Genomic DNA, 8882 nt, shown 5'->3' with positions numbered 1-8882 from the left:
TGCTCAGAGCCATTTGAACCATTTTTTTGATCTGTACGGGAATATACATAATGGATGTGCGACTACAGAGAGTAGACGAGTGGTTCACCTCATATGGAAGTTTGGGTGTGGCCGTGAGTCATGCTCGGACAGCTTAATGATAGCTGGCACGGTAACTCAGTGTGTTCGGTCAGAGGGCTAGCTGCCTCCGTAATAAAAAAAGAAAAAAAACTGAGTTAATGGATCAACAACGAACTGAAACGGGTGTCTTTCGAAGTCCGTCCAGAGCAGATACAAGGAACCAAACCGAACAAAATGAGACTAAAAAAAATTCGTAAGGCGACCGCTCACGATAAGCGGGCTATCCGGGTTCGAGTCCCTGTCCGGCACAAATTTTCACTGTCGTCATTCTATTTTACAGCTAATAATGGTCATTATTCGCAATTCATCTGATGTGTTTCGTAGAGAGTGCGGTCGCTGCAGTGCATCATCAGAATAACATAAGTACTGCGGTATCGTAGGATTAATGTCGGTGACACTGTAGAAACAAAAGTCGTATCTTTGCGGAAAATAGCACTGCTAGATAAGTCACAAAATATCGAGGACGCTCACCCTTTATTCCACTGCAGACAGTCAACGCCAGAGCATAGTCGCATTAATAAAATGGCTCCCACACGTCATGCCACAAGTAGAAGTGCAAAGAATTGCTGGGCGCTATCACTTCTCGTTATACATCGCAATCAGCCGTGGCTTCAACAACGCCTCTGCCGTCCATTTGTGGGTAACAGCATCACGATGCCACCTCACGGCCCTCAAGCCAATCGGACGCAACCGGAAGTCTTTGCCGTCGTTCTAGCGCGCTGCATAACAACCATTCCTTTACGCACTGCGCTCCTCCTAGGCCATAGTAACAATAAATACCTTTGTTTGATTGCGACGACAGATAAAAATCGATACGCATGTCTCAAAATACACGATAGCACTCTGTCTTCAGGCCACTAGTGGCCCATCGGTACCATCCGACCGCCGTGTCATCCTCCGCTGGGGAATGCGGATAGGAGGGGCGTGTGGTCAGCACACCACCCTCCAGGTCGTTATGACGATTTTCTTTGACCGGAGCCGCTACTAGTCGGTCGAGTAGCTTCTCAATTGGCATCACGAGGCTGAGTGCACCCCGAAAAATGGCAACAGCGCATGGCGGCCCGGATGGTCACCCATCCAAGTGCCGGTCACGCCCGACAGCGCTTAACTTCGGTGATCTGACGGGAACCGGTGTATCCACTGCGGCAAGTCCTTTGCCAAAATACACGATAGAGACTACAATTATTAATGTAACACATGCATTCTCAGTTGAAATCTAGCTACGTCGACCATATTCAGTGGTTTTCATAGCCTGCATAATATCCACATATCTTAGCTGCTCTGCTCAATCCACACTTCAATTTGGTGGCGCTAGATGAATTCTTCTTAAATTCAAGGAAACGATAAAGCACCGTCGATGGATAGTTGACTATAAGTTTTTCAGTTCTTATAGATGTACTGCTGATAAAAGTGTAATTGTCTCTCTTCCACATCTTTAGTTTTGAACAAAATGAGCACCCACCGACATGCCTTTGGTTTCACACTAATGCCACGAAGTGTGTGGACATTCAAACGGCTGCCATGGTGCAGTATGTGAGGGCCTACGGCTGTACCTCTAGAACGCTGGTTGGCTGGTTCAAATGGCTCTGAGCACTATGAGACTTAACATCTATGGTCATCAGTCCCCTAGATCTTAGAACTACTTAAACCTAACTAACCTAAGGACATCACACACATCCATGCCCGAGGCAGGATTCGAACCTGCGACCGTAGCGGTCGCGCGCGGTTCCAGACTGTAGCGCCTAGAACCGCTCGACCACTCCGGCCGGCAGAACGCTGGTGGCTGCCAATTGCGCAGCTACGAGGTCCAACGTCGATCCAGATTGTGATATTCCTCTTATTTTGTACAGCATTTTTCTTTTGTTTTGCATGTTACTGAGAATCTGTGGCTAGGAGAAGTAAATCGCAACATTAAGCAGCACTACGGAAATACAAGAGCACTGAATGAGAAACTATTTCCTACACAGGCTTCAGTAACGGATGCCTGGTTTGAGGTTGGGTTGGGTTGGGTTATTTGGGGGAGGAGACCAAACACTGCAGTCATCTGTCTCATCATAATAGGGAAGGATAGTGAAGGAAGTCCACTATGCCCTTTTCAAAGAAACCATCTCGGAATTTGACTGAAGCGATTTAGGGAAATCACAGAAAACCTAAATCAGGATGGCCGGACGCGGATTTGAACCTTCATCCTCCCCAATGTGAGTCCAATGTCGGGTTGTGAGGTGCAAGGGTGGAGAAGAGTTTGTACCTCTTTAATTCAGAAAAAATTTGTGTGAGAACGAGACATGCACTCGACCCCCTCCTCATCTACCAGCTAATTAATTATGCGCACAATGGTAACGGGAGGAAATGGTGGTGGACCCAGATAGTTCGTAAAATAAGGTGAGCACACGCACAATAATTTAATAAAAATCGTAATCTACTAAATAAGAGAACTTTATCACAATAAACAACAGGAAATGGGATTCTGCCTATAACTACGAAATGATATGCGGATTAAACATTACAATGAGATTTATTATATATCGGAACATAAATGCACATGATTGCCGACACACACAGTAGGTTAAAGGATGGAGTATACTGAAATATTATGAGAATAAGAGTTGACTCAAGAACAAGGGGCTCCTACCCTCTATGATGCAATAGATTGACGATAATGACAGGAGGTCCTAATGAATCGAATATTAATCCCCCGACTATATAGCAGTATCGCAATTAGTGGTGAGAGCTCAAAAGGGATCACATGGAGAAATAAGGAAGGTGGACTTGTAGCAAAGCGAGCGCGTGTGCTACTGAGGGATTCAGTATGGAATTGATAAGGTCCTACAATACCAGGCCGCAAAATACTGTACCAGTACTGAAATCTGCAGCACGGCGTCGGTAGGCAGCGTCCTGATGATGTAGGCGCCGACTTCTGCCATGCAGCAACTCTGTGTCAACCCCTGGCCGAAGGCTGTCCGAGAATTCTAAGATCTTCCGAAAACGAGCGACCAAGTCGCAAGACCGTCCGTCTCCGAGGAAGATCAGATCCAGAATCCGCCTCTGTGATGCGATGCAAGCAGCGAAGCCAGCATTGCTCAACTCCCTACTCTCCTCGAAAACTGCGAATCAGCATTCAGTTCTGATTCCAAAATTCTCACACACCGTCTCAGAACATCATTCGTGCCAATAGCGACCGTTCCCTCCAATTTCGAGCAGGGTTTTATGACGTTAGCTAGCCTCAGTTTAAGTTGACCAATCATGCCTCTGCTATTCAGCTGAGGACACTGAACTTGCCGTTTGACCGGCTACGAAAACAACCTGCCTAGACCACCGGCCATCCGGCGCCAGACAGTCGCACCCAGCAGGGCACAATCGACAAGTATTCTCAGAATGAAGAGGACAATGCAGTCAGTCGATGCCAGGAATCTCAGTTCTGGACGCGCTCGAACAGTAAACACATAAACTGCGGCGACACTCAGACGTCTCGCAGGTCATTTCGTCCTGCATACAACAGGTGAAACTCAACCGTCGTCACAGTGGTAGCACACGGGACTCGCATTCGGGAGGACGACGGTTCAATCCCGCGTCCAGCCATCCTGATTTAGATTTACCGTGATTTCCCTAAATCACTCCATTCAAACGCTGGAATGGTTCCTTTGAAAGAGCAAGGCCGACTTCCTTCCCCATTCTTTCCTAATCCGATGAGACCCATGACCTCGCTGTTTGGTCTCTTCCCCCAAACAACCCAACCCAACCCCTCGACCAGCGTCAGTCGTTCCGCCAGGCGCTTAAGCCTTTTGTACGAACCCCTCAGAATTCACGGAAGTGCAGCCCCCAGCCGGAAGTGCCGTGTGCTTCGTCCTAAGACACTTGTCCCGCACAGGCCACCCAGAGAAGTAACCAAACATGTTTAGCAATCAAGTGAAAAGTATTTTATGAGCTCTCAGTACGAATACCCTCATTACAATAACCTCATTCGATCTGTTACTACCGTGCAATGGCATAGAACATTAATAAAATTGATGAAAATGAGAGGAGACATGCAAAAGAGAGCATAGAACCTCTCATGGTTTCAGAAGTCACTGGATTGAGAAGATGTGCGCGAGCCATGGGAAAGAATCTTACTTGGTAATCTGAACATACAAACACATTCTGGCACGGAACTCAGAATTATCTTTATTAAATATTTATTGTTAAGATCCACTTTTGGCATAGTAAATGCTAGAGGGAGCCTACAGGTCATTAAAGCTTAAATACTACAGTAACATTATGCTGTAAATAAAGTAAATTAACAGAAAAGAATGAAAATATTTCATATACCTATCACATACATAGGTACGAACTTACACGAACTAAGCGCGAGATCTCTGCTGTGAATCACTCTCGATCAGTTGGCGATAGAGTGTAGTTCGATTCTGTTGCCTCAAATTTTAGTAACAATTTGTGCCCTGTATAATCATAAACAACACGTTCACAGATATGGAGTGCAGAAGGATGTCCCAGACGTCGATTTGTTAAGGTAATTCGGGAAAAGGTTTACTTTACTTATGCAGTCTCGAGTAGAAAGGTATGACCAAATGTACTGTAAGTCACCCTAAACGCTTTCTACTGACTAAATTGAGAGACATTTGCGGAGGTTTCGCACCATGAGGAGGCCAACTGAAGTATTTCTTCTGATTCCGAAGGTTTCTTCATCGTTATATTCCCTGCACCTATAATTCTCTGTTGAATTTCTGTATTTCTTTCTTAATTATCGTAGCCTTAGAGAACTTCGAACGTACACCATAATTACTCAGTCTTCAGTATCCTACTTCTTTGCACACTGATACAGCCGGGCGATTTTTCTTAAGCTTTTGTCTGCTGTTGATCATTTCTAAAATCTGGATCTATAACTGCTGCTAGTTACGCCTGAAATCCAGTATCTGCTTTCTAGACCTCTGTCTGAGTAAAGGTAATCTAGCTGGAATGTCCTCTTCCACTCGGAAAAACCGAAACTAACATAAACGCGATTACTTAATCATCGCCGAGTGGATGAAAAGCAGGCTTTGGCGTGTACTACGGAAGTTGCGGTGTACATTAAGCTGTTTGTGTTGAGCTTATCATGTGTATTCTCACAGTCGAGATTTTAATGCTGTGAGCTGCGAAAGAGGAATTAGTTCTCGTAATTGAAACTGCCTGGTGACCCCGGAGCGTCGTACCGATCTACGACGAATTAAAACGGAGCAGCTGTCGGACATATGACACTCTACACAGATTGTTAACGGTTATTTGTCGCGTCTCTTTCCTACGCTGCGCCTTTCTTTTTCCTTTTTTTTTTCTTTTATGTGGATGAAGGGAGACAGCTGTAAACACATGATCTCCCTACAGCTGGGATAATTTTCCTTTCTCATCACATATGGTGGCACCTAAACGAGTGAAACACGCCTGTTGCTGAGTGGGTATATTAACAACACAGCATATGTTGGTGAAAGAGAAAAATGTAAAACGGGTCGAGGTAATAAAAAATAAACGATAGCTGTTACTGCCGTGAGAGATCATATTACACCGTGCTGTGATTTCGTCGGGTTTGTACTACTCACACAGACACACATACATACACACATACACACACACACACACACACACAATATGCGCGAATGAACACATACGGCGCTTGGGAGAGTAGCTGCGATGTGTCGCAACACAGTGTTCTGATTCCAGTTTTATTATCACTTCAATTGTTCATTCTTCATTTTATTATTAATTCATAAGAACTTATTGAACGGAGTAAAGGCATGGTTGACGCAGGTTGGAGGTTGGGTAATATTGGGCACGTAAGCTTTTCTGAGATTATAATGTTTTGTGAAGGTTGTGTTGGACATTCGTCACACTATACACTACTATGCTACATTTTAATAGAGATGTCATAACAATATACATCCACCGACTTTTCATTTTGTTAATAACCTTCGCATTCTGTTCACTTAAATTTTTCGACATATGTACGGGACATTAGAGTGTAAACTATAAAAACATTCTTATTAAAAAGAAGGATTAATTTGACAGGAAATGGCTGATACATAAAATGAAAGTAAGTACAAGTTATACACTTAAGTACCCGGTTTCTAGTTCGGCAGCCCGCAACTCGTGGTCGTGCGGTAGTGTTCTCGCTTCCCACGCCCGGGTTCCCGGGTTCGATTCCCGGCGTGGTCAGGGATTTTCTCTGCCTCGTGATGGCTGGGTGTTGTGTGATGTCCTTAGGTTAGTTAGGTTTAATTAGTTCTAAGTTCTAGGGGACTGATGACCATAGATGTTAAGTCCCATAGTGCTCAGAGCCATTTTTCTAGTTCGGCAGAAAGCTGACGACAAAAACCAAAATTTTAAAACAAAGTCATTCAGTTATATTTCTGACCGGAAGAATCCTAAATTAAAATGTTAATTTCTGCCACAGGATGGAAACATGCGATCTAATGTTTTACAAAAACATAGAAAAATTTGGATTAAAGTCTTTCAATAGTCAAAATCGCAAGTAAATAACATTGTAAGAAAGATAAAATGACACAAACAGGCTGTAATACACTTGTTGTCCGTGCTGTTAGTTAATTTCGACTCTTACACATTTTTAAAGGACTGTAATACATCTTCCAAATGATAACATATGTTTGTACATTAAACACCTATCATTCATACGTACATACTTATCACAAGCCTCAAACTTCATGTCGTATTTGACTAAATAGCCAGTACATATGTAAAGCCACACACCGATTTGATGTGCGTGTGTGTAGCGCAAATACAGCCTAAAAGTATGTTATATTATGTCCACTAGTAACACACATACAGGAAGCTGCCAAATCATAACAGAGGCACAACTGTTACGGTGCAACCAAAGATGTCTAGAACCATATCTACGGACAGTCGATGTACTGTGTAAGACAGTCGTGTAATATTTACTGGAACTTAATGTTTGTTACACTTAACCTTTTCAACCATAGCAACAGAATACCAATCGACAGAATACGTATATGGTACAATATCAAAGTAATTACACAAACATGTGATAGCTGAATATTACTGTTTCAGAAAGTATCTGCCAGAGTTTATGTTGGTAAACCTATTTGATTATTACAATTGCAATGGCAGGAGCGAGAGGGGAGTGATAAGGTGCCGCTTCCTAAGTTACTGCAGTAGATGATTGCTCCCTCTCGTACAAAATTAGCAAACCAACAACTTAAATAATTTACAGACACTTCAAGTAAGAAGTAAATGTTTGACCAATGCAAAAAAGAGCACATGACCTTACGAAACAATTTGGGATCAACAGTAGTGCCAAGATTTTAAGCCAGTTACTCCTGCTCCACACGAAATCAGAAAGTCAACAGCTAGTTCACAAACAACTCCTCGGCTTACCAGAAACGGCAGGGTCAGCACTTGTAAACATATTGGAAAGATAAAAAATTCCGTGTTCATTGACCCTGATAATCTTTACGTAAGGGTTGAGTAAAAGAAACTACATCTACATCTACATATATACTCCGGAAGCCACCCAACGGTGTGTGGCGGAGGGCACTTGACGTGCCACTGTCATTACCTCCCTTTCCTGTTCCAGTCTCGTATGGTTCGCGGGAAAGCTGGAAAGCTTCCGTGCGCGCTCGAATCTCTCTAATTTTACATACGTGATCTCGTCGGTAGGTATAAGTAGCGGGAAGCAATATATTCGATACCTCACACAGAAACGCACCCTCTCGATACCTGGACAGCAAGCTACACCGCGATGCAGAGCGCCTCCTTTGCAGAGTCTGCCTCCTGAGTTTGCTAAACATCTGCGTAACGCTACCACGCTTACCAAATAACCCTATGACGAAACGCGCCGCTCTTCTTTGGATCTTCTATATCCCCTCTGTCAACCCGACATAGTGCGGATCCCACACTGATGAGCAATACTCAAGTATAGGTCGAACGAGTGTTTTGTAAGCCACCTCCTTTGTTGATGGACTACATTTTCTAAGAACTCTCCCAATGAATCTCAACCTGGCACCCGCCTTACCAACAATTAATTATCCTTTTAAAGTATAAAACATCTGAAGTAAAGTAAAAAATAACAACAGCAAATTATAGCTTTTTAAATATGCACAGCGTACTAAATTACAGCCAACTAAATCTAAGATATTTCTTGACGGGCGAAAGAACCCTGAATAGTACATGGGCTAACTTCTAATATCAAATCACTTTGATCAACGATCTGTTTCATAAAATATAAACTTAGTAGTGTGATCCGATCACAGAATAGTATATAACAGCGTAACTTCTACTATAACAGTGCTGTGGGACACACTAACGCTTTAAACAGGCTTTTAGCCACCGAAGTAACCAAATCAACAAACGGTTACTAATGGTTCAAATGGCTCTAAGCACTATGGTACTTAACATCTGAGGTCATCAGTCATCTAGATTTAGAACCACGTAAACGTAACTAACCTAAGGATATCACACACATACATGCCTGTGGTAGGATTCGAACCTGCGACTGTGGCAGCCGTGTGGTTCCGGACTGAAGCTCCCAGAACCTGCTCGACCACAGCGGCCGGTAAACGGTTACTGGTGCTTGTAAACACAAGTGCCAACTGGACGCTAACACTCGAGTGCAGTACTCTCGTCGGACTCGTACTCGGCGGCCATGCTGGCTCCGCTCAGTCACGGTGTACAGACGTCCCTCACTGCACTACCCGCTCAGTGTCTCACACTATTCCGCCAACTGCGTGTCGCACCACCTCGTTCGGTATTCTTGCATCACTGCG

General features: G+C 43.8%; 1 pseudogene; it reads right to left on the bottom strand.

Moving 5' to 3' along the window:
• Nucleotides 1-1161: 1161 nt before the first annotated feature.
• Nucleotides 1162-1279, bottom strand: LOC126425145 (5S ribosomal RNA; annotated as a pseudogene).
• Between the last annotated feature and the right edge of the window lie 7603 nt (nt 1280-8882).

Source organism: Schistocerca serialis, chromosome 1 (assembly GCF_023864345.2).
Source record: "Schistocerca serialis cubense isolate TAMUIC-IGC-003099 chromosome 1, iqSchSeri2.2, whole genome shotgun sequence".
Taxonomy (NCBI): Eukaryota; Metazoa; Arthropoda; class Insecta; order Orthoptera; family Acrididae; genus Schistocerca; species Schistocerca serialis.
This window is presented reverse-complemented; position numbering and strand designations above follow the sequence as displayed.